Raw genomic sequence first — 26,454 nt, 5'->3', positions numbered from 1 at the left:
TGTGGGCTGCGGGGCCGGGCGGCAGCGCCGCCTCCCCTCCCCCGCTCCGCCCGCCCCCCCGCCGCCGGCCCCCGCGGCCGCCCGCCCGCCCGCCGGAGCCAGACTCGCTGCAGACAGGCGGCAGCCAGCGGGGCGGGCAGGGCGGGGGGAGGAGGAGGAGAGGCTGGGGATGAGTTGGAGGCAGGCACAGCCTCAGCGCAGGGCGAGCGGCTGCCGGAGACAGGCAGGGGGAGGAGGCGAGGCGCTCCGGAGGAGGCCGGCGCGGCGCGGGGGCGAGCGGCGGGGGCCGGCGGGAGGTGAGTGCTGCCCGCGGGGCCGGGGGCGGCCGGGGGGCGCCGCGTCACAAAGTGCTGGAGAAAGTGCGGCAGGCCCGACTCGAAGGTCTGTGAGCGTGCGGGGGACGAGGCGGCGGCGGCTGCCGTGGGGCTCCGGCGGCGCTCGCCCACCCTGCCTGCCTTGGCGGGGGCACTGCCGGGGCCGCGCTGAGCGCGTCCCTCCGCGGCACCTGGGGCAGGTGGGGGTGCCGGCGGGCAGGGCAGCGTGACACGTACCGCTGGTAGCGGGGCCCGGCTGGGGCTCCGGGGAGCCCCGCTGACGTCCTGCCCCGCCGGCCCGGGAAGCTGCCGGAGCGGCAGCCGGCACGGGAGAGCCCCGGGGCTCCGCAGGAGAGGCGGAGGCGAGCGGGGCTGCGGAGCCGCGGCGGCGGGCAGGGCGCTGGGAGCGCGGAGTGCGCGGCACGTCCTCCCCGCTGCTCCCGAGCGAGGAGCGCAGCTCCGCTTGGTCAGGGCCGGTGTCACAGCCCGGCTGCGGGACGTGCCTGGCCCGCGGGGTGACCCTCCCGGGGATGCCCGGCCGCGGTGCGCGCCCGGCGCCAGGAGGGCAACTTTGGCAGGGACGCAAAGCGGCGGTGCGGCTGCCGGGCTCACGCACCAGTGACCTATATTTGATGGAGTGCCTTTTTCCTCTTAAAAAAAAGTTTATTAGCAGAAGTCTAGCTTTGCCTGGCTGTATCGGATGCCTGCCTGCGTTGTTTGCAGTGAATATGTGCATCCCGAATTTCTGAATGGTGTGCCAGGTTTCCTGTCATGTAGGTAGTTATGCGTAGGCTATGGTTCGATGCTTGCTGAAGAGGCAAACACACCGTTGTGTGTAGGTTTAAGTTCGGTAAAGAACAAACAGGAAGCAGGCAAAATGATAAGTAACTTCTGTTTTCTTGGGCGATCTTAACACCTAGACTGGTACAGATTTTAGTGGGATTCAGAATCTTTTCTAAGTAGCAAATGGTGGTTGTGCAGGAGAGCAAAAATCAGGTGAATAATTTTATGTGGTGTTAAAAATAGTGTTTGATGTTATAAAAGTTTGTTCATCTAGAACCACAGACATCTTCTAGTCAGGATGGAAGGCTCCTTTAAGAGATTTGTCTGAGCTTCCAAACCAAAACCATCCTGCATTAAAATATTGTGGACTGGAAAGGTGCGTCACGTAGCATGAGGAATGAGGTGTCTCCAGCATCATAAATCTGAAGCTGACCAAAAGGGGGAGAGAGAGTTTTTGCCAGTAAGAAAGCCCAAGGGACAATTACCAGTACTCATAGGTGAGGTAAGAACATAAATGCTGCCTAAGCAGGGGCAGTGCTCTTGCTGGTCCTTCAACACCTGGATATGTTGGTTAGACAGAACTTCAATTCTGCTTTCCAACTTCATTGCTGTTCTTTGCAGTGGTCCAGAGCACTCTAACATACCATGCATCCTTGAGTAGAATTAAATTACTGTGCGTGGTGAGCATGTATTTGATTCTACTAATGAATGTATAAATATTATGGCTTAGTGGCTGTAAATGGAAGGGGAAGTTTTGCTGGAAAACCAGTGTACTCACTGGTGGGCAGCAGCCTAATCAACATCCCCTTGTCCATATTAGCTGAGATAGAGATGATAATCTGAACATCTATATCTGTACTGGAGGTTTAGCACCAGGTATTAAGTTACTGTGACACACAAAGTGACCAGCATGAGGAGGACTCAAACTGGAATGTGTCAACTCTCTACAGTTACCTATAGAAGTAGAAGCACACATCTTTTTGTATAATCAGTGTTTATACCAGCACAGTTAGTTGCAGCTCAGGTATGTGAAGATCATTGTTGCACACACATAAGGCATGTTAATGTTATCCAGTAAATTCAGAAGGCAGAGTGGGCCTAAATGATGAGCAGTGTGTAACACAGAATGAGTTAACAGTGTGAGACACACTATTTCAGATCATTGGTTTTGGTTAACTGAAACATGACAGGCACTAGGCAGCATTTGACTGATGCAGTTTTTAGTCTTCAGGACCTTAGACTTATTACAAGAAAACTTATGCAAGTAGAAGGAAGTTGAGATTCAAGATTGAGGCACAGTTGTATTAAATGTGGTAAGATTACAGCCATTGGCAGTAGCTTAACCTAGGAATTTAGAACTAACTCACCTTTTGTTATTTTTTAAGTAGATAAAATCCTGTTTTCTCTGTGCAGAACATTAAAGTGAGACTTGAAATGAGGAATTGTTGGTTTCCCCTGCATTGAAGGAGCATTGTTGCAAGAGAGGATTGTGGGCAAGAGGGGATTGAAAGTTTTCTCTCTGATTATCCTGACCAAAATTTAGTTATTTTTCAGATGCCCTGCAGTACCCTGTAGCGCTGTATAGTGCTGCCCTTCCACCAAAAACTAGTTTTATGTCAGTGACACTGTCTGAAATAATTTGGAATGCATTCCAAATGTGAATATGATGTGACAGAAAAAAGTAAATAATTATTGAAATAATAGAGAAATACCTTAAAAGTATTTTAATTTAGCACAGTCTCAAACAGAAATGAAGTGCTAAAAAGTGCCTGCCTGTCCAACAAGTCTTGCATCAGGAGTCAAGGTTATTGCCTTTAACTTGTGAGTGGTCTTGGAAAAGTGTTTTGTGTTTTTTTTTTTTTTTTCCTGTCTGGTTTTTCATGGTTCGAAACAGCTCCCTGCAAGTGCATTGCCAGTTACAGAATGCAAATACTTCTAGGAGTTTGGAGATGAATTTTTCTGCAGATTGGTTCTGTGGTAACCGTGAAATTCTTCAATGGCACCAATCTAGTATCAGCTGCTCGTTCAAGGCACTGGTGCCAGAACAGTGGTGCATCAGTTGCTGGGAATCCAAGCCTGTAGTGAAATGATTCATGCATATACATTTTTCTTTTCTCAGTTGACAGCTATTTTTAAGAATAGCTGTCTTGCCTAGAAGGTTGATATCTAAGCAAAGGCAGCCTAGATAGCTAAAAATTTCTTTCACACCAAACATAATCTTAGTACACTAAAACACTTAAATGGAATTGATTTTAATTGATTCTTGCTGAATCTCTGGTTCTAATTGGCCATTATAAAGGGACTGTGGTGTTTTGGAGCTGATGTCAGGAAGTTGGCAATTTTTTGCGCAAAGAAAGATGATGAATTTGAAGTACATGTCAGTTTGAAGAAATTTACAGTAATAATGAGTAGTGATATCTTTATGGTAGCAGATTACTTGACTAACTTATTGAAATGAATTGGGTTCTCTGGGTACACAAGCCTGAAGAAATGATCTTGAAATGACACATTTGTCCAGTGTACTTTAAAATGCTCTGTGTGCTGCATGGGCAGAATATTCAAGTGAAGGAAAGCCATGGGCCTTTCTTTTTTTCCATTGTGTTCTTTTAGACCTCATATTTGAAAAAGAAATGTGTTTTTTCTTTTCCTTTAAGAGAGTTTTATTTGCTTGGTTCTGAGACTGTCAGTTGAATAATAGTAACTCTAAGGGGACAGCAGTAGAAAGAATGCTTGCAGGTGAACAGGAGCATGACATTACAGTGTGTCCTGTATTTCATGCTGACAGAATGTGTTGGTATTCATCATCTGTATTTATTTAATATATGGATTTCTGTGCTTTGATTTAGCATATTTGCAGTATGCCAAGTGTAGATGCATTTTACTAAATGCTTTTTCTTATTGTGTAGTTAAGCAATGGAAATTTTCAAGCACTAATATCACCATTCATTATCACTCAGCATAATAATTGGTAAATTTAATCTTCCTGATTAAGATTATTTTGCTCACAGGAGACAAGGGACTGAAAATAAGTAATTTTCATGATGTTGTGCTATGTCTGTGTTGCTCGTATCTGTTCTTTTCTCTAAAATCCTACTACAGAGAACACACCGACCTTTTAAACTGTGTTTGAATCATCTTGCTCTACATCAAGCTTTTCTTTCAGGTAGGAGACAGAAATTAAGAGGAATGTAAATGCATTTTTTCTTCTTATTGCCAATGGAGAGCTTTCCTAGATTTGAAGTAAGTTTTCTTAGTGCCAAGTGGTTGACTTTTCTAGAAAAAAAATCCCTCCAGGGTATGCAAAAAGTCCTCTGGTTAATATATTGGCATTCCCAGAACCCACTAAAGCTTAGGCAGGTTGCCAGACACCACTTAATGAGGATGCAGAATGTCTGGCACAAATCTGCATGAAAACCAGCGAAGGAGCTGGGGGTGGAAGTGCATGCGGTGGGGAGAGGGCTGGGAAGGCGGCGCACACACACCCATAATTTATTTTTAATGTCTGCATTTTGCAGAGAAACTGATCAGAAGTCCTTACCACAGGATTTTGAAAACTTGCTGGGAGCAGGAGTCTGGATCCTTCAAATTGGGAGAGCTGTGTTCTCATAGAAATGCAGTTTTATTAGGAGAGCAGTTTATGAGTTAGGGGGGTTAGTTTTTCGAGGAGAGCACCAAAAGAGGATGGATATGATAGTGATTTTATGTTTTATTATCTGCTAAAACTGAAAAGCATTTGAAAATGTGGTTTAACAATCTGGGGGACAATGGAAGTCAGTGATTGCCAGATCCACACAGAAAAGCTGTTAAAGTTACATGGCAGGGATAGATAAATTCCTGCTGCTGGGACACCTCTGCTCAGTGCAAACCTGTGGTGGGGGCTCTGCCTGGTTCTGCTGAGTTTAGGCTTTGCTGCATGTTAGGTGGAATTGCAGGTGTAATAGATTCTCTGGTGGCTAGGTAACTGTTAAAAGAATCAGTCATTCACCCAGATGAGGTATTTTTCCATAAGAGTGCCATTAAAACCAGAATATATTGGTTTGTGTTGAATCAGATATTTAGTCTTAAAGGTTGGCTGAGCAAACTTAGCTATATTCTGAATTGAACATTATTTCAGACATTTAAAGTGTGAAAATTTTTAGCATTTTTTCCCAGGCGTTAGTCTCTCCCTTACCTACCCAAAACAGTATTCCTCCTCTATAGACAAATTTATAAATAGACATTTGGTTGGTAGGCATGACTGAAAATAATTTTTTAATCCAAAATAATTCTAATAGGAGTATTTTTTGCACGTGGCTGAATTTGGAAATATGTATGCTTGTTACCTGCTTTTCAGTACAGGTTTCAGTTGTGTATTTCACCATTTAGGAGGACTGTTCCTCTTTAGAGGAATTCTACTCACTAGAATAGTGGCACCTACCTGATGAGGATGGTTGGGTAGGACTGAATAGAAATCCACATGCTCCTGTTTCATTTTGTTTGGTTTCACTAAGGTGAGATGAGAAATTAAATTATTGGACTTCATTGGACTTCAATGCTAATTGCAGTAGATAAAAGTATTTTGCCAGTTGTGTGGGGATCTTTGCAAAGTTTTCTCTGTATTGACATTGACTCCTGGCTGTCTATAGGACAGTGAAAACAAAAAGAGTGTTGGACATTGTACCCACGTTTTGAATCTAGCACGTGTTTAGGATTAGTTCTAAAAGGGAGGACAGTACTGCCTGGAAAAATACAGTGCTGAAATACTGCATGTGAGAATGGAGCAGGTTGATGAAGTGTCTGTTGGAATGTCCTTGTCTTTTCATCTGCTGGTGTTCTTGATTTCTTCTGTGCTAACCGCCCTGGTACCCTTTTTGTTAGAAACTAGTAATAAATCTGCTTCTGAAAAAATGTAGCCATGATAGTGCATTTGTATTGCCTGAAAAAGATGAGTTTGGAGATTTCAATTATTTTTAAACTCAGTATTTCATTTAGGTTCTATGTTCTGAAATTGTAAAAGATGTACTGACCTTTGGGGAAGATGTGCTTTTTCTGCATGTTTGTATGAGAAATACCTTGAGGTCTGAACGATTCTGTCATAACCTTGGACCCACTGAGTGCATTTAAGTTGTGATTTTAGAGGACAGTACAGAATTCTCTTAGGGTTTCTGTTAAAACAAATGTTAATGCTTAATAAAACAAGATCTAGAATCTCTCTCATATTGAGAAGAGACTGGAAAATAGTGTTCTGGATAAACTCTGAAATGTACTTAAAGTTCTAAAATAAGTGTTGAGCGTTGACTCATATTATCTAGCATATGCCATTACAGGGTACTGTGTTTTGTCTTCAATTTTCAGCACCAGCGCTTGAAGCATCTTCAAACAGTACACTGCTCTGGTTTTTAAACAGAAGTTCCACTCTTCAACTTTTCAAAGAATTATAGGAGAGAAAATGTGTGACACTTTCTTAATTACCTCTTTGTGTTGTGTGGCTGAGCCTATTATTTTGGTTTCTCACACCTGTAACCTGCTTGTTCTCCATTTGATAGAGGGAAAGGAGGGGGCAGTCTCTGACTGAGATATGAAGCAATCTCTTTAACAGCTGCCTCCTTCCACTGAGACTTATACGAAATTTTTCCTGTGCATTAATTAAAAGTGATCCATTATTACTCTGGACTTGTAAACACCTCTGAACATTCCATTAGGTGTTAATGACACATGAAGCAAGAATTAATGTGAATCTGTTAGTCCTGTATCTAGTTGGGATGTACTTAGTATAGGTAATTGCCTAGATGTAGCAGTATTTATTCAACTGTTGGTGTTGCTTCACTTTCTGCTTCTGCTCAGCCCTGATACTGAGTGAAGTGATACCAATCCATAGAGCCTCTTTGGGCCTGTGCTGTACAGAATGTCAGCTGGATGTCTGCCTTGGTTTCCTGGGATTTTCAAAAGACAGAAGTGAGTTCTCTGGCTTCTGCCCCATAGGTCAGCAGAAGATATGGGAGAGAAAATATAAGGAACTCTTATAAATAACCCAACTTAATCCCCATAGCTGTGGAACTTTGAAATACCACAGTGGTGTGTGTTCTTCCTTTACCATTTCACCTCAATGGATGACTGGTTTTGTAGGTTTTCCTTAACTAGTGCTAAGCAAAATTAAATTGCATGTTTGTAGAAATGCATGCAGCTAAGGTTCAGTACTCCTAAATTAGAGATGCACCTGGTCATAAAATAGTTAGACTTGGGCTAACTAATGGCATCTGTTGGCCAGTGCAGTTCATGTGTAGATGATTTGTTTTACAAAAGGTTTGTGTTTACTATAATTCCTCTTTAAACTTACATAGGTATTAGGAGTGAGTGAGGAACTCACTCTTCTGTGGGTATTTCCAACACTGATGTTTTTGGGTTTTGTGACCCTCTCATGTTCCTCTTGCTGTTGTAATAACCTTTCTAGCAGGCTTTTAGAAACAGCACATTTGAGATGAGCTTGTTGCAAATAACCTTTTTTCACTTAGAATATCTTAAAGTATGAGTTATCCTTATTTAATTGGGAAGCCTCTAGCATGTGATCCATCTGTCCAATTAAAGCAGCTTGGATAATGTTGAATACAGGTACTGTTCGGTGGCTACTTTCACATAGCTTACAATAATAATTTTTTTTAAATGCAACCATCTGTTGATGTACAGAAATACTGCCAGTGTTTGTCAAATGTGTGCTTTATCTGACCTGTTCTACTTAGCACCTTATGGCAAAACTTTCTCATCAAAGCATTTTACAAATATTTTTATTCTTACAGTGCCTTATTAGGTTGGTAACAACAGTAGTCTAACTTTTTAGTGCAGGGATTCATTTACCAAGGATTAGGGGACAAATCTTTCTTCAGCTGCAAGATGAAGTCACCTGCAGTGGCTACACAGATGATGATTCTAACTTGCAGCTGTAGGTGAAAATCAGTGTTCTGTTCTAATGATCTTTACAGCTTTTTGAAGAAAACAGCTGGAATAATGTAAAGTTTCCACAGCAGAAAGCTCCTACAGCCTATGTAGCCTGGTTTCCTTTTTCTCATAGGGAGTGGCTGGGCAAATAGGTAAATTTCAAGAAAGAAGTATCACAGTGCTAATATATTAGTGCTGATAATGCACAGTAATGAGTTAAAAAAGCATTTGAATGATGCTTCATAATTTTGTTTCAAATTACCTAAAAGCAGAGCAAAGCAAAAGGAATTAAAAGAAGTATGGAGAGGAATAAGGGGACCTCTTTAGATTGCAGAGTGGGAGTTAGGTGTGCAAGGTATTCTGGAAGTGTCTTCTGAATTGTTGAGTTCTGTCTTCAGTTGAATATGCAACCAAGTACCAGACTCTGCCTTTTCCCATTCCCAGTTCTCCCCTGGGTGTTGTTAGCAATTGGAGATGAAGGCCTTTAATCATCTGTACATGGAGACACCAGAGCAAATCACTTGAAGTGCTGAGTCAGGATATGTATGCTAGAGTATGTTAAACTTGTGTGTGAGTGCTCTGTTGAATACAGAACAGCCTTATATATTTAACTTGAATCCATCAAAGGTCATTTCATGTTCTCATCTGATGGAGATCATAATTCAGAATGTAAGTTAAATTATACTGATCTATCTGTGGATGGCTGAGAGGCTCTTGACACAGATGTTTACCATGCTGTAATTCAGTGTTTTACACCAGACTTTATTTATCTCAACTTTCCTCCATGTTGCCTGTTATGGATCAGTTTTCATGATGCTGCTACCATTTAGAGGTATCTTAGATGGGCCTAGTTACAAACTTTCAAGTGGATGTAATTTACACAGAAAATGGCAGTTCATTGCAACTGGGATGTTTCATTGCAAATATTTTAGACCTGACAGACTTTGACCCGAGTCAAAATAAGACACAACCTCTCTCTGATTCCTGATGAACTTGTTTTGGCCAGAGGCCTGGTGTTTCCATGGTCCTTGTCACAAAGATAAACTGCCAAGGATCCCACCTTGTGACCAGGGGTGCTGTGTTTCTAGGAACATGTGGTTTCACTGGATAGCCTGCAAGAGAAGTCTGCTGCAAAGTTAGGGACTGAAGAAATCCCTCATGGACTTGCCTCATATTTGGGGACCTGCAGTAATCCTCTGTATCTGTCTTTTGAATCTGTCAGTCTTTTAAATGTTAAAGCTAAGAAAAAAAAAGTTCTATTTGACAGTTTTAAAACTGAAGCCTTCAGCTGGTGGGAAATTTGGAGTTTTATGGGGTTTGAGAGCCCAGAAACTGTCTGGTTCTAGTTGGAGCTGTGTTTTATCATGCTTTTGTGGGTGCCAATTAATATCTCTCTTCCTCTTTCTTTTCAATCTGAAGTTCCTCTGATAGAGTACCTCAGGAGAGCCCAAACCTCTGTTGCCTAAAGTCTTTAATTTCCCCCTTTTCATGTCAGCCTTTACCACAGAGGTTTGGAAGTTGCAGTTTTCTGTGTTTTGCATAGGAAGACTTGCATACAGGAAAGAATATCCTGAAGCTTCTATATTCCAAAATATTAAAGTGAGTAGTGAAGCATATATTCTTCAGGGATCTGAACTTGCCTCCCAGAAGGAGCTGTGCCACAGAGAAGAGAAACTGTCCAGTTGAAGTAGGTGCAGTGTGCATAGCTGGACATTTTTTTGTAAGTGACCCTGACAAAATCAAGAGTTTTCCTGGGCATTTCTCTTGAGTCTCTCTCTCTCTCTCTCTCTCTATTTTTTTTTAATTAAATATTATATTTTATGAGGTAATTCAAGCATTGTTGTATTCCCTCTGTAAAAAAAAAAATAATCTTCTGAACTTTCAGTTGGTCAAGAAGATAACAGCCACATTAAAAGCTGTGAAGGAAAACTCGAGAGCCACTCTGAATTCAATGCGTTGGAATTTTTAATGGTTGAAGATACTAAAAGTACACTTGTGTGTCTGAAAAAACAAGAGGCACTGTTATGCTATATTAGCTGTCCCACATTTAGCTCACTGTTCCAAGATGTTTGCATGCTTAATAGGATTATGGCCACTGCAGTAGAGGCAGATAAATTTTAGCACCTTAAGAATCTCTTTTATGATTGTACAGAGTTCTTGACCTATTCCCAGAGTCAACAAGTTGACTTGCTTTTGAAATGGAAAAGTTTTGTTGCAGAGTTACAACATTCTCAAGACGTAACTTTCTTAGTGTAGGTGGTCTAGCAGACATTAGAGAGAAAATCTGCAGCATGTCATCTTCCCCACACTTTGAGTCTCTTGTTTGGGTAAGTTGAAGGGTCAAATTCTTATGGATGCTAAGGATTGTTGCTTTTCACAGTGTGAAAGTGTCAAAAGAATATTTTTTCCTGCCTCTGACCTTGATGTGTAAAGTGTACTGTAGTACCCTTGTGTTCTTGAGGTGTTCTCAGGTATCCCTGACACCTACAAAAAGTCAAATGCTGTGTGCAGCTGGTTCTGTTATCTGCCAGTCTCCCACATAGTTCTGGTAGTTCTCCTGTTGCTCCGGTGGCCATCTAGACATCTCTCTCTCTCTCTCTCTCTCACTCTTTTTTCCCCTTGGTAGTCCTTTAGGGTACAGATATTTCAGAGATGCATCTGTAATGTCTAAGTGGCTTCCTCCTTTCTTTTTCCCTTCCACCTCAATCAAGAAATTCCAGATGGAAGCTCTTTGGTGTCAGTAACAGCTGCACAGCAGATAATTTGTTGCATCCTTAGAACTGTAATATTTGCAACTCCATATATGTAGCTATGATATACATTTACATTAAGGATCTTCTGGTCTTTTAAGCTTCCTCAAGGCTCTTCTAGTCTTTCTTGATGCAGCATTTTGCCCTATTTTCTGTTCCTGGTTAGAAATAGCTTCTTTCAACATAAAGAAGTTAAGATATTCTGTTGTAAATTTGATTTTTAGGAAGCCTGAATATTTTAGAGTCCTGTGTTGTGATTCAAAAATTGTGCTCCCTTCTTTCATCTCTAGGATTTATAATAAGGTGTCAGCAATGATCTAGTCCATCTGGGAGCTTGCATCAATGCTTGGGAGAGCCATATGTGTCTGCCTCAAACAAGGCTATAGAAAAGTGTTCCACTAGCAACCAAGATGTCATCCATCTGCTAGACAATCCTGTAGCTAGTTAGCTTAATGACGTATTTATTTGACTCGATGTTTCTGCGGAGCAGAACCCAGCTTTCCTCCCTGCTCAAATTAATACCAAAACCTCCCTGCTCTGGAGGAGAGAAGCCTGCCTGCTCTGGAGGACGTCAGGAAGGCTGTGGCTCAGTGGGTTTGATCTGTTTGTCTGCCTGGGGATGCTGCAGTCCTGGATTCCGAGTGAGATTCCGAGTGATTCCGCTCTGGGAGGCGGCTCCAGCCTCCCTGACCGAGCAGCCCAGGCAGGGCTGGGGGCCGAGGGAATCCTGGAGCAGACACAGGGCCTGGGTGACCTGAGCTGCATAGGGAAATCCAATCATGCTGCTGCTGCTTTAGAGTGTTATTTTAGCACACAGGGCTGTGGGAGGATTTCCTCCTGCCGTGGGCAGAGCTGGAATTGTCACAGTGAACATTTCACCCGGCTACGCGCAATAACCCGAGTGATTGTTGCACTCGGTGACTGGTGTGAAAGTGCTTGTTTGGGACTAAGGATTCAGGGTCTTCCACATACATGTTGTAGATATTTGTAATCTCATATGGCCCTGCAGAAAGTCAGAGCTCCAGGAACTGTGCTGGAAATATACTGTGGGAGGACCAGCTCTGTGAACTTCAGAAACTCTGCATTCATACTGAGGTAAATTTGGGACTGACTGTCATTGATTTCTTTCCAGTCACTCTGTCCTGCTGTTTTGGTTTTTTTTGAGGTCCAAAGAGGCCAAGTCACTCTTGTTGCAACTTCTAGCTTGATCTAATTTCTAATCTGTCTGTGAGTCAGACTTAAGTTGAGAAGGGGACAAAACAACAGGAGAAATGCAAATTTAGATGAAAAGAATGTTTTGTGTTAATGGCAATTATATTAATTTATGTTGAAGCAATCTACTGAATTTAATCTGGAAAAATACAGATGTGTATTCAGACCACTGTACAACAGCATATCTTCATCCATGTCTTGCAAGGAAGTTCATATGCAGCTTCACATGGGTTTCGGTGGGTTCAATGGATTGAAGCCAACATAGGGCTGTCTACTGAGGTTGGTAAATTTTACATGACAGATGTTGTTTAAAGTAGCAGACAGGGATACAGGTACTTAGTGAACTTCAAGGAAAAAATAATCAGTAGTCAATGCCAGTCCTAAATACAGGTTAGAAACAGATCATAAGTAAGGCACAGAAAAAAATGTGCTTTCTTGCACACTAGAGGTCTTTTTTTTTTCCTTTTTGGTGTTTGCGTGTGTGAGCACATTAGCAGTTTTAAGCTGAAAAAGTAAGTAAAAGTGAAATCAGGACAATTCCATGGAGGAGTGTGGAGATTGAAGGGGTGAACTGTACTCACTTTTGCCTCATTCTCTAATGCTACAAAGAGAATTGCAGAATAATGTAGGTCAGAAGGAACCTTCTGGAGTTCTAGTTCAGCCTGCAGTAACAGGATTAAGGGTTTTCTGAAGAAAACACTTTTGAATCTAGAAGTTGTTATTTAGATCCCAATTTTCAAAACTCAGTGTTTTTTCATATATTTTGAACTGCTTCTGTTTAGGCAGAAGTGCAGAAAAGGTCAGGTGGAAGAAAAAAAAGTGTGAGAAAAGGAGTATCTTACTTTTAGAGATGCTAAGTAAGGCCAAAACCACCAAAGTTGACACAACTCTAGCTGTAGATAGGAGGGAGTGACCATGTTAAGAGTATCTGAAAACTGTTGCGTGTGTTTAAAGTAAGCAACACTTTTATTTCCTTGAGGTGTTCTAAATAATTAAATAATGTTGCAGTTCCCCTTCTGAGAAGGGAGACAGCTGACAACTCTTCACTGATATGAGCTTACATATACTTATTTGTATTCCTTTTGTCACAGGGCTACTATCTGTTGTGAAATAAAATAAGATAAAAATGTCTTTTCCGTATCACCTTATGAAATCAGAAGTCCTCTCAGCGGTAACTCTGACTGGTTGGAGTAACGTTGATTAAACCTTTGGAGAAAAGGGATATTTACATCTTGCTGTAAAGCTTACAGGATCAAAACTTGATTAAAACAGAATGAAAAAAGCATTTTTGTAGTTTTCCACAAAAATTACATTTGCATTGGATTGATGCATTCTTTACTCTTTATACCATGCATAATAAAATTTTAAAAAGAATTAGAAGTCATAAAGCTATGGAATTTTATAAATTTCTGCCTTTAAAACTGCCTGCTTCAGTTTTTTATTTTATTATTGGTGTCATCAAAGGGAAGTATTTCTGTTTTGATGCATTGGATATTCTGATGGAAAACAGATCTGCAGGAGTATTTTTGACAAGAGCTGATTACTTCTTGTTTGGGAAGAGCTAATTTACTTTATCTTACATTTATTTGTTTTGGGTGTGTATTTTTTAAAGTGCTTTAACTTTCTTTGCGTTTCCACTGCAAATCTGGAACTTGATTAGGAATATTACTAAAACTCAGTTGATTTGAAGCTTCATTTTGTTTCATTGCTTCACTCCTCTTTGTATTTGTTTTACCATGTAAGAGAATATATTAATGTATAGAAGTAATGAGGCATCTTCCTAATTTATCTTGTGTGTTGGATATGTTTTGTCTGACTCTATAGCCAGAAATATTAATCTTTTCTTAATTTCTTACATGTGGAGATAATAGCTAAGGTCTTGCACATGTAATTTTTTTGTATCTCTTGCTGCTGATTTCCCAGTTCTGTTCACCTGCTGCTAATCCTGTGTAGCTTAATGGAAGGAGATTTATACAAAATAATTTTGAGCCCACTTTGTTTCTTTTCACTTAGAATTGAGACTTACAGAAAACCAAATGAGATTTTGCTTCTGAAGGACAAAGCACTGGCTGTGTCAGGTCTTTGTCCCATTAGCCAAGTGTTTTCCTTCTGCCAGCACTTCATATATGTGGATGAGTATGTTTTCCTTGTTGCTAAATATTCTTGTCCAGTGGCACAGAAGTGCTGTGTTTCAAAAGAAGATTATGTGCTTGACAGCTATGGAAGTAATTAACATAAAATTGGACTGTCTTATCCAATTTAGTTTATGTATACTGAGGTAGTGTTTTAACACATAATGATAAAAAAAGGGAATGTAGAATGGTGGTACATCTTTCTGGAATAATTTCTGGAATGCCTGTTGCTTGGATCTCACAGTGGTAGAATTTTAAGTCCTGTCTTTATATTTGGATACTCAGAATAAGGGGAAAAAAAAGGGATCTACATAGATCCCTTGGTAGTCCTTATGCTGAGTGGTTTCTCTTTGGCATTGTTTTGTGGTATAGCCTTTATGCTATTAAAAAAAAAAAAAGGCTCAGAAAATAAATGGGAAAGACTGACTTTGACTTTTGCCTGGAAAGTTTCTTTGGTGAGCTTGAGCATGAGACAGGCCTGAAAGCTGTCAAATCCAAGTTGAAATGAGCCCTTGGTCATTTCAGCTTGGATCAGCAGGGGCTGAACTTCAAACACACAACTAAGGATGGACACGATGTTTAACTTCAATTAGTGAGTTATCACATCAAAGTCTGACCTACTAGACATGGTAGATGATACCAAAACACTGACTTTGTTTGCAGGTACTTGCTATTTATTGCTGAAGCAATTAGCCATCTTTTACATTTCATTTTAGCTGTCTGATTGCTGGCACGGTATAATTTTTTTTGTTCAAAGTTTTTCATATCAAAGCCAATTACATACTACAGGGTGCATTTGTTTTGTGAACATCACTTTTACAGTCAAAACCTTATGTGCTGCTGGATAAACAAGTCATGTTTTAATTAGGTGTGTCTGTGTTCACCAAAACTATGTCAGAATGTAAAACCATCAGGTTAGAGTTTGATTAAAGGAGAATGAGTCCCCTTGTGCAGTCTCCTCTGTACTGGTTTTGTAGCTACGCTGTGAACTCTGTACTCCCTTTGTAGTGTCAAACAGTCTTGCAAAGAGCTGGCCAATAAATATTTTTTCATTTTTTGTAATTAAGAATAATTGTTGAGCAGTTATTCATGATGATACCTGCCTGAAAACATGATTTTACTTAAAAAAAAAAGTTACACATTTTATTCGTGTTTTCCATCTTCATTTTAGAGAGACTGTAAAAGGTAAATGGTACAAATACACTATCCCATATAATTGAAAATTACTGAAAAAAATGGTGTAGAGAAATATGGATAATGCAGAACCCAAATATGCTTATGAGACATGTAACTATGTTAATTAGCATATAAAAAAGTTGAAGTGAAAGTTCATGAATATTTAAAATCCACAATGAACTGTGGCAAGGACTTAAAAAAAACCCAACAAGCAACCCACCCTGAAGTATATATTGCAGAGGCTTCTAATAATTTTACAAAAAAAAATTACTTGCTGTTCTTTTTGCATGAGTGGCTGTTAGATTCATGCTATCTTAAAAGTTTAAGGAAGGAATAACTCCATTTCCTGTCCCTTATTTTTAATTAAACTGACTGGTGGTCATAGTTTAACCCCAAAAAGCTCCTTGCTCACTCCCCCACCAGTGGGACTGGGGAGAGAATCAGAAGGGTAAAAGCTAAAGAACTCATGGGTTGAAATCAAGAAAGTTTAATAGGGAAAATGAAAGCTGTCCATAAAAGCAAAGCAAAACCCTGAATGATTTCACTGCTTCCCATGGGCAGGCAGGTGCTCAGCCACCTCCAGCACAGCAGGACCCTCTCATGTCTGTTAGTGACTGGGGAAGACAAACACCATCACTGCCAATATCCTCTCCTTCCCCCCTTTTCCCCCACTTTCTAAATTGAGCATGGAATATGGGCTGGGATACCCCTTTGGTCAATTTGGGTCACCAGTCCCAGCTGTATCTCCTCCCAAGCACCCCCGGTTTTCTCACCAGCCTGGCAATACAAAAAGCAGAAAAGGCCTTGGCTCAGTGTGAGCCCTGCTCAGCAATAACGAAAACATCTCTATATGATCAACCCCGTGTTTAACACAAATCAAAACCACAGCCCCATACCAGCCACTGTGAAGAAAATTAACTCTACCCCAGCTAAAACCAGAAAACTGGTCTTGGCTATCATCTGTCTTCCAGAGCCACCAAGATGACTCCTAGATCTTCTTGTTATTCAGACTATTTCTCAATCCATTTCTACAAATTTTGGCAATCTTGGTTTAGTAAGAGTTTCCTGGGTATGAGGTCTGAATTTGACTTTGTGACTAAGCAGCCCTCTTGAGTAGATAATTTATGGGCTCTGTGTGGGGTGGAGGTTTTATGTCATCCTCCTACTGCAAGAAATTTTGCCATGATGGCAGAAAAGTGGCAAACTTTTCCACTTGTTTGCCACCAACTTTGCTGTAATTTTCATTAAAAATGCAGAAGGGGTCAGACATGAATTGTTAACAGGCAGTGCTTATTTAATTGTAAGAGAATGGTTTGGTCCTGTGGCTTGAATTCTGCATTAAAAAAAAGAACAAAAAATTCTCCAGTGGCCTCTTCCTATTCCTCACTCCAGGTTAAGAGTTGTCAAGAAAACAGGGAGAATAGAAGAGATGGAAATGTGATTATCAACAAATACACAGTAAAGTGTTTTCCCTGATCAGTACTTTTATGTATTTTATATTAATTTTTTATAAAACATGATGTTCCTCCCTTCCCAGTTCTTTCTAGCTTACCAGATGACTGAGGTTAAATTAAGTACTTCCCAGCTATGATTTTCAGGAAAGCAAATTTACTGGTACTAACTCTGCAGGAGCCCTGTGCTGATATTGATGGCTGGCTGTGTTCATTGGCAAGAGAACGGCTCTCAAGTGAGATTATAACCAAGAAAACGTGTTGACTACTCTCAATACGGATTCTCCTTTTATACCCAAGTCTGTGTTTGTAACTGAAAGTGTGGGATATATTCAAATTTGAACTTCTGTTCGTGTCTGTGAGGGGGAAAATGTCCTTATGTTTTAAGTGACTGCATATTGTGTCTGTGCAAATATAGGTCCTCTTGATGTGAGGAGAACTATTGAACACATCGAGATTTGTGCTGTACAAGGCTTTGGGAATGCTCATCTCAGTAGTTTAGGATTTGGGGTGTGTGTAAGAAAAAAAAAATCTGCTTTAACTTAAGGTTAGTAGAAGGATCCCAGCATATAGGTAATATTTTGATTGTGGCTATTTGAAAGGGAAATGTTAGCAGTGTAATTTTAGCAGTGTTCACAGACCTTGCTGATTTTCTTATATGTTATGCCAGATACAAAACAAGATGATTAACTTTTCAGAAGTAAAAAATCTTCTCTTCTAAAACCAGGACCACAGGGATGTGTCAGATGACAATATTGCTCACATGACAATATTATTGCTCAGACTTGGGAATTGGTATACACTGAGCAATCTGAGAACCTTGTTTTATTGTTAGGTATCAAAACCAATGCAATGTCAAATGTTGAAATGCTGAATTTTTGTAGGATGTTTACAGTGTATTATCAAAGATATTGAAAGAAGCAATGACCATTAACAACAACAAAAAAGAAATATATATCCTGTAAGTCTTAATATGAAATGATAATTAAGAACAACAACAACCCAGGTGACTAACCTTCCTTATGATGTGTAGGTTTCAACCTGTGGTTGGAAGTAAATATAGAAATCTAAAGGAAAAGAAACATTTCTGAATAGATTATCATTGGCCCAGTTTAATGCAAAGATGTGATTAGTTCAGAAATTAGAGAGGTTACTTTTCCATATGTTGAAAATAACTTGTGCCATAAAAATAAAAGCATAGTGCCTAAAAAAGAAAGGTCAGAAGATTTAAATCTGGCAAAGGAGTGTCTGATGCCTTCACTGAGCTGAGGAGCTGTTCCAACTTAGGTATGGAGGCAACAACACTCTCACATCCCAGGAAATGCTAATTTCACAAAAGTGCCTGTTGTCCAAGAGGATTGTTTTCTAATTTGCCAGACAACTTCCCCACATATCCATCAGGATGACACACTGAGGAGGTTATTTGTATAGTGATGTTTTGTTCTTCCTTTCTCTCCTTGCCTTTCCACTGAGTTTTCCTGCCTGTGAGCTGTTCTGGTTCCTTGCAAACTGAGTTAACAGGAGCTAATATTGGTACTTTCAGGTAGTTTATTCCTGGCTGTTCTTGCAACAAAATAATTCTGACTGAGTACTGCAAGTATTTATGAAGCATTCCATCAGAGGGCAAGGATTGCTTCTGAGGTTGGGGCAAGGGTACAGTTGCTTTCTCTTAAGTTAAAGCAAGTGTCTATTTAGAGAGACAAGGAGATAAAAGGCAGGAGATGACTGCGTAGGGGAGCTGTGTGTGCATGGAGACATACATTATATATAAGGAAAAAAATTAGTCATGTGCATCTTTAAAGTGAAGAGACTAATGCTAGCTGACTCTCAGTCCTTTAGAGTATTCTGTGCACAGTTGCCCTTGAGTACCCTTCCCTCTGTCCTTTTCCCCTGTGCTGAATGAAAAAAAAAAAAATTGGGTTGAAAAAATGCTTTGGGAAGATAATTCTGCTGTTGTCTCAACCTATGGCTCATGTAAAGCTGAAGGTGAGTAGTAAGAGGGAGCACATTGCACCTCCCTGTGTGTTGTTTTGTCTGTGTGCCCACAGTCACACACTCAAGAGTCCAGTTTGGGACTTCTAGGAGGATGTCACATTGTTTCATCATGTTGGTCTGCTGCATCTGTTTGCTGTTTTATTTCTCTTGATACAAAATACTTATTGTGAGGCAAAAAAAAAATAAAATATAAGGAAAAGAGATGTGATCCTAAGGTACTTGGTTTTACAAAAACTAAACTAAACTGCATATTGGTAGGGTTTCCCAGTAGTCACTTGGGGGCATACAGGAACATTCTGAGTTAGAGATTTTGGGGTGTAGCTTATGTTGAAATATGTTTATTGCTATCATGCTTACATCTCATAGTAAAAAAAAAAAGAATATTAAGTGTCTTATCACATTCTTTCTTGATATCAGGCTTGACCTAATTTTGGGAGCATGTTCCTTTCTCCCCCACATTTCTGCAATGGAGTATGTTCAGTACCTCACTGCTGTGTTCCTTTGACTGTCAATTCTTGGATAACAGGATTTCATTGCATTATGATTTTTTTTTGGGTGTTTTTTGCTCTATTCTCAGGTATCTCTGATATCTAAAATCCAGTTTTTCTCTATTGAAACATGTACTTTCATCAGGTATGTTTCACACACTGTACTCTGCTTTGGAATGGCCATTGTGGTAATGCACTGCACAAAGCCCAGCCGGACAGTGTGGGGTAGATCTTGTGTGGGGTAGATTGCTCCTTGAATCTTTGTGTTTCTACTGGGTGGATCATTCAGCAACATCCAGTCTCCTTGTGTTTAATTGCCATTGTTCTGGAGGCTGCCTGTCCTTACCCTCAGGAGATATTCTTAATTCCTGGCTATAGACATGACCAATCTGGTGACCTTTTGATACTTACTGTTATGTTTTGCTGACAGTTCAAGCATTTCGTAGGAGTGGAAACTGTTGTCTTGACAACTAAGCTCCACCTAATAATAGATAACTAAAGAATCCAAAAGTCCAAATATATAATAATTCTCACAAAATTCAAACTTATTTTTGAGTTTGAGACCTGACCTCAAACACAAATATGTTTGCTTTAGATCTGTATCATGAGAAGCTCAGGCTTCACCATGATGCAACAGTTTTATAGTAGGCTTCATCTGTATCTGTTTTAGATGCTATTTTTTCTGTGATAAAACATGTTAATTTGTGCTAGTTTGCTGCAAAGATGACTCTTTATTTGCACTGTAACATGTAACAACAATATGAACAGTACACAAACTTTTATTATGCAGGTTATTAGGTTTTTACCTCTATTTTTTTCCCAGAAGAGCCAGTTTGCTCCTCAGCATTTCTGCTGTGCTAATAATGCTTCTTACCAGAGCAGGGTGGGAACAGACCTTGAAACATGGAACTCAAGTTCTGATCCTCATTCTGAAGAGGAACAGCAGTTCAGGCTCAGCATTAAGTTGTTCCTCTGCATATAGGGTGCTTTAGAGGAGGTAGCATAAAGAATTTGTAGCAGAAGTTGTGTGTAAATGTCACGTTCAGTTAAGGCACAAAAACCCAGGAAGGCTCTTTGGTTACCTGCAGAATTTTTCTGGAGTGGAGGAACTGTTACCCAGCATTAAAGACATCCTCTGTGGGCTGCATTTTGGAGTGGAGTGGGAGTTAGTGTAAATGAGTTTGGACAAGCTCATTTTTTCTGGTTCCATCTGTGATTTTAAAGGAAGATTTAGCAGCGAGATCTATTTTTTTAACTATTTGTGAAAGAATGGACATTGTATTTAAAATCACATATGCTGGAAACATCACTATTCTGCTGGAACTGTGAAAGATGAGCTCTGAGAGTCCCTTTTATTGCAAAATGCCTTTGTTCAGAAAGACATCATTCATCTGCCATGTAACACTGGAGGTGATTGGGGTGTGGTGTGACCCTGCTGCTGTTTGTCTCAGGCTGGCGGCCCCCACTTGCTGTGTGTCCCTGTTTGCTGAAGAGCCGATTGAAAGCTTGGATGTAATGTGATTAAACCTTCTTTTTGTGTGTGTTCTTTTGAACCTGCAATGGAAGACACTTCTGCAAAACTACTATTGTCCAGAGAAGTAGTCCAAAAGCATGTTAGTGCAGTGTTCTAATCTACAGGAACGTGAGTAATCCCTGAAAATTATTTTGCATAAATTTGCAGAGGCAGGAATTGCTTTGGGGATGTTTAATTCATGGCAGAAAGGTAACATTTTCTTGTATTTTCTTGAAATATCTGTCTTAAATCTGGAGATGTTATGGAGAGGAAGGCAGTAGTCAAGACCATGAAGCTGATGGTAAGAGGTGGAGGTTTTGAGTTTCCATTCTTTTATTTCTGGAGGATAACCATAATATTATTTATTTCTCCCCTGCAAAAGATTTGAAATGAACCAGGAAAGAAGATTTGAACTATTGCTTTCCCTTTTGTTTGAACAGATGTAAAAGTATGCATTCAACAAGAGGAACAAGTTAGTCTCTTGATTTGAATTTCTCATCTTTCGTTTTTGTAGATCGCTCTTTGGGCTGTCAAGATGCATAAGATCTTTGTGCTTTAATAAAAACAACCTGGTTGTGTGGAAAAAGAACTTGAGTCTTCTGGTTATGCTTAGTACTTTACTTTCTGTCCTCTTAGGACTGGTATCAATTAGTTTGAGAGACTACTTTCTAAATAAAAGGTGTCTATAATATTAACCTACACAAAACAATTTCCAGTGATCTTCAGGAGAGAAAAAGTGTAAAAAGTAAAATGCTATTGAATAAAAATTAGTATCACATACTCAAATTATAAAAGACTGAGTATCCATAGCTGAGGCTTTCAGTGGTTTTCAGTTAATTAAGACTATTTCAGTTGTTTGTAGCTTTCTCAAGCAGGAGCTGGAAATTGGACTGGAAATTTTCCATGCTGCTTTGGACTGGTTATTTGGTCTGGAAGGCTTTTCAGATGCAATGAACCAGCTGGAAGTATTTCTGAGCAGGAATTTAGGAAAGAAGATGATCGCTGCTGTCTCAGTGGTGAGGTCTCACCCATTCAGGACTGTCTTGGAGGGAAGAGTTGACATGTGGTGGTTGAGCATTGCTGGGGCTGTGCCAGGACAGATGTTGCAGTGCTGCACTTCAAAGTGGGTTACTGAAAGGCTCTGGATTTAGACTAAACCTCCCAGTGGGAATGGGAAGGGAGTTACTGCTGGTGCAGATCCTTACAACCATGCAGTTTGACTGCAGCCCTGCAAGTGGTTGTGGAGGCATGACTGGAGTGTGGGAGGAAGAGGAAGGTCAGCAGTCTGTGGGCTGGGAATGGAGGGCCTGCTGGGGTGGGAATCTCTCAGACAAGCTCTCTGCTTAAGCCAGCCTTTGATCCATACATCTGGGGCTATCACAGTATGTTTCACTTGGAAGCCTCTTGTTTAGGAGAATGAACTGTACTTAAAGGATGGTTTCTGGAGGAGCACCTATGTGTGTGTTCTGTGATCTCCATCTGCCCCAGATGTATGTGAGCACAGAGCTCTCAGTTGTTTGGGGAAAATGTCCCTCCAAGGGTCCTAGGTCCTGTCTGCATGTAAAAAACCTGCAGGAGGTAGCAGGAGGAATTTATAAGAAAAATAACAATAAAAACCCCTGTTTAGAAACAAGGAGCCTTTATAGATTACCCACTATGGGACCAGTTCTATAAAAATTGTTGTTTAATTGTGTCAACAATTGGAAGTACCTGGGTTTGGGAGTAAGTTGAGGGAAGAGTGATGTGAAGAATAACTATGGAAAAATAATTTTCCCTGCCATACTGCCTGACAGCAATGGATGGCATTTTTTTATTACTGGCTTAAAATAGATGTAAATACATCTATAATACCTTTCATTTGAGTTGTTCTATAAAATGCTGGTTAGTGAGTTCAGTGAGGCCAGTCTTCCATGTAAGCTTCTAACTCTTGTTCTCATGCTATTTGTCAACTTTATGCTGCAAGGAACTGTGATTTGCCAGTGCCTGTGGTTTTCAGACTTGCTGAATCCAGAAACACTTGGATTTCTGCTGTTTAACAAAGGAAATGGCTAGGCTAGTAGAATTATTTCACTTTAAGTCATCAGGATAAATGCAGAAAGAAACATTGCCTGAGAGTTAGACCAAGAAAGAAAAAATGCAAACATGTTGCTGTAAAGTTATCCAGTAACCTGTGTGATTACTCCCAATAAATAACAAGAACACATGCCTTCATACAAAAAGTGGAAATGGATCTGGAATGGCTGGTTAAAGCAGACTTCTCTGCATTTTTTACACGGGGTAATAAATAATTTGTCTTTATTCATGTGTTTATTAAGGGTAGCCCATCAAAATGTCAATAAACATTGTTAGGAATGTAGAGGATCCATGAGGTTTTGGATGGATCAAATCTAGGGATGTGTTTCCATCTTCTGTGATTGTAACAAAGGGAGAGGGAATACTCAAGTACAAACAGAAGGTTCCACAGTGCCTTTTGGGTACTGACTTAAAATACAGTCTCATGTTGAGCTTGTGACTTTTTGATATGAATACAATGCAGGGGAGGAACTGGCTGTCCATGAGTTTCCTTGGAAAGTGCCAGCCCACCTTGCAGCTCAGGTTTGCAGCAGCCACCACTCTATAAAGGTGGCTTGTTCAGATTTGTGCAGCCCAACTTTTTGTCCTTAATCATACTCAGTCATGTGCTGGTCGCCTCAAATTTACTTTTCCAAATGACAGTAAACTAATTTTTAGGTATTAAAACTATGTCTGCTGTAATGCAGCCCATGACATTTTCTTGGCCCTCTGACTTGTAATCGGTATTTCCATTAAAAGTTGTTCTCCTGTGCATTCTGGTTTTTTATTCAGCTGCATTCCTGTAGTTGGGTAGCCTTTCCCTGGAAGTCTCTGAAGCACCAGGATTCTTGTTCACACTCTGCTTCCCATGATGAGCTGCATAAGGCAACATCTGTGCAGTACAGAGAAAGCCCCCGAAAGAATATGAGTTGTGTCTGCCTCCCTGCTTGTCTTGGCTTGCTTCTCTTCCCCTCCCGTGCTCCAGGTCTGTTGTCCTAGTGCCAGTCTGCACTCTGTTGTAAACCTGGATTTTACAGCAGTTTTACAGTCACTCTGTGGTGACTGGCCCGTGGCTGGGTGAGAGTTAGGTTCGTTCTGCTGTTGGTAAAATGTGAGTGAGGTGAGAGAGAGAGAGACCATGGAGCTGCTCTGTGTAGTGAAGAACTAAAGAGAAGCAGTGGCAGGAAGATGAGCAAGAGGGAAGAGATTAGCTGAGAGAATGCTGAAGGTTTGAGGTGGATGTGGAGAAGCTGATGGATAAACCAGATCCTGAAGACAGGAGTGGCAAACGACTGAAAAAGTGTAGATACTATTAAAAATATTCATAAGTTAAGGAACCTTGGTTATGGGTGACTTTCACCTGTAGTTACTCACACTCAGTCCAGGCCTGAAAACTCTCACTTGTGTTGGATGTCTTGCGTGGTTCTGGAGTGGATGTTGTACGCTGGGTGTACGAGAGCATTCACTGGAGCATTTTCTTCTGCAGTGAAAATGAGGAATTAAATATGAAGTCAGTACTACGGCTGTGGAGGAGCAAATTAAAAAAAAATAAAGGGGGGAGTGTTCTTATTTTGTCCAGCAAATGTTGGGTGTTTGCCAAAGGGAATACTAAAAGCAGAGCCCTGATGAGAAGGACCACAGTGGTGGACACTTCTCCATCAGTGGTGTCCTTGCAGGCTGTCCCTCCTTTCCTCTGCTCGTGGCTCTTGTGTCAGTTTAAACAGGAGGGCTGCAGAGCTCTGCTCTGAGGCTTGTCTTCACATTGTTCATTAAGGTACTTTCCTAAAAAGTGGGACTGGACTTCAGGACTTTAAGTTTGCAGAACTTTAATTGCTCTTTGATTGAATGGCTTTGGTCATTAGTGCAGTTGTAATGGGCTAATGTTCTTTGAGGCTAAAAATGAGTGGCCGTGGTGGGAGAACAGCCGTCTTTCCCCTGTGTCATGCTGTAGACAGACTGCTACTTCTCTTGTCAGCCTCTGATGTAACTTAATTAATTGTAGTGGAATTACTCCTGATCTATAATTAAGTGAGAAGGAAATTGAACTGGGCAGTGTGAGAAGTTCCCTGTGTTGTTGCTGGCGATTTTGAAGAGAAGTGGAAAAGTTCACATTTCATTACTGCCAGTCTGTCACCTTGAACATGAAGTCCTTCTAACTAAGCCCTGTCTCAGAAGAAAAAGTTATTGGGTGTGGTATGTTGGTTCAAGGTCACTCTTTCTTTAGCCAGTTGCAGAAGTTGAGTTCCCTTTTTTTAAATATTGCTGTGGGATCCTCACTTGTTGGAAGGTCGTACAAAGACCTGCCTATGTCATGCCTTGTGTGTCATACAAAGACGTGCCTAAGACATGCCGTGAGTGCCTTCTGCCTTTTGGATTTGCTTTGTCATATGGGGAGATGGTGTTTCATGTGTGGCTGGAGCTGTTATGGGTAACATTCTTCTTTTTACCTGGCTCTCAGCAGATCTTTTGCTACTTACAGGAAGTGTTACACCACAAGAACCACCAGTGTGAGGGCTTCCATACCGGTGTAGCGAGGTGGTGATTATATTAACTTTGGGGGGCACAGTTATTTCTGGTATCCCTGGCTGGATTCATGCTGTTTACACAGAAGCAGTGCAGCTGTGACAGTGGAAGTCTCACATTTAAAGTTAATTATAAAGAAGTGACTAGAAAGAAATTACAGAAAATCTGCCATTCCTCAGGGCTTTTGTGAAGTTTGTTGTCATTATGAATATGTCAAAGCTAGTATTCTTCTGATAGCTCATTTTTCATGGACACTCCCTTTGTTACATTTACTTGTTCTTGTTGGACAACTGGATTAATTTTCCAAGTTATTGTAAATCTTGGTTTAGAAGTTTCCTTTTTTGATAATATCAATAATAAGTTTTAGTACTCTTTTTCCCCAGCTTGAAAAGTATAATGAAAATATTTTATCTCTGTGAGAAAATAAAGTGTATTTGAACAAAGATTAAATAAAAAGATAACCTTGAGGATATGTGGTATGAGAGCTTGAAGAAAAGTAAATACAAATGATCAAGTCTGTTGTGCTTATCCCAAAATACTTGATTTGGTCTGCATGCACTTAGCCTCTTCTCTTTTTTTTTTTTTTAAAGCTTTTGGAATAATCAAGTTGCAGCCTAAAACTCTTCTAATACAAAGGAAGTTGAGCTTTAAACTGTTCCTTATCTTCTAACTTTTATTATTTAAAGCAATTTTTAGTGTGATTTTTCGTGTAAGAACTCTTCCTTGATTGAACTATTTGTCACATCTTTCTGAACAAATTGAAGCTAATTGTAGTTGATATAAACCCAGAGATAATAAATAATTATCTCTATGTTGCATCTCCCAACACTCAGTTCTGGAAACAACAGAAATATTTTGTTGAAATTCCTTTGAAATTTAGGCTTTTTGTCCAAAGGTCAGCTGCAAGGCATGCATCCAGGCAGGATGGGAGAGCTAGCAGAGGGGCCAGACTGCATGGTCAGTTCAGGATCTCCATCACTTCTGGTTCTCTCATTTTTGGGAAACATAGGATCATTTTTAACATCACTGAAATGAAAATATAATTGTTTAAAATATAATAGCAATCTTTGTGAAATTGTAGTTAATTGTAAAACTCTGTGTGTGTTTATGCACATAGATGGATGTACTCTGTTCTTGTGAGAGTCCACCTGCA

At 40.4% G+C, this 26,454-nt stretch overlaps 1 protein-coding gene across 2 annotated transcripts in view; it reads left to right on the top strand.

Moving 5' to 3' along the window:
• Window positions 1-235: 235 nt before the first annotated feature.
• LDLRAD4 (low density lipoprotein receptor class A domain containing 4) overlaps window positions 236-26,454 on the top strand; it is a 285,488-nt gene continuing 259,269 nt past the window's right edge. Inside the window, exon 1 of one of the 2 annotated variants that reach the window (XM_058043242.1) lies at window positions 236-296. The gene's annotated coding sequence lies outside the window, so the exon portion shown is untranslated. The remainder of the gene's footprint in view (window positions 297-26,454) is intronic. The other variant, XM_058043335.1, reaches the window with a different exon arrangement.

Source organism: Melospiza georgiana, chromosome 1 (genome assembly GCF_028018845.1).
Source record: "Melospiza georgiana isolate bMelGeo1 chromosome 1, bMelGeo1.pri, whole genome shotgun sequence".
NCBI lineage: Eukaryota > Metazoa > Chordata > Aves > Passeriformes > Passerellidae > Melospiza > Melospiza georgiana.
This window is presented reverse-complemented; position numbering and strand designations above follow the sequence as displayed.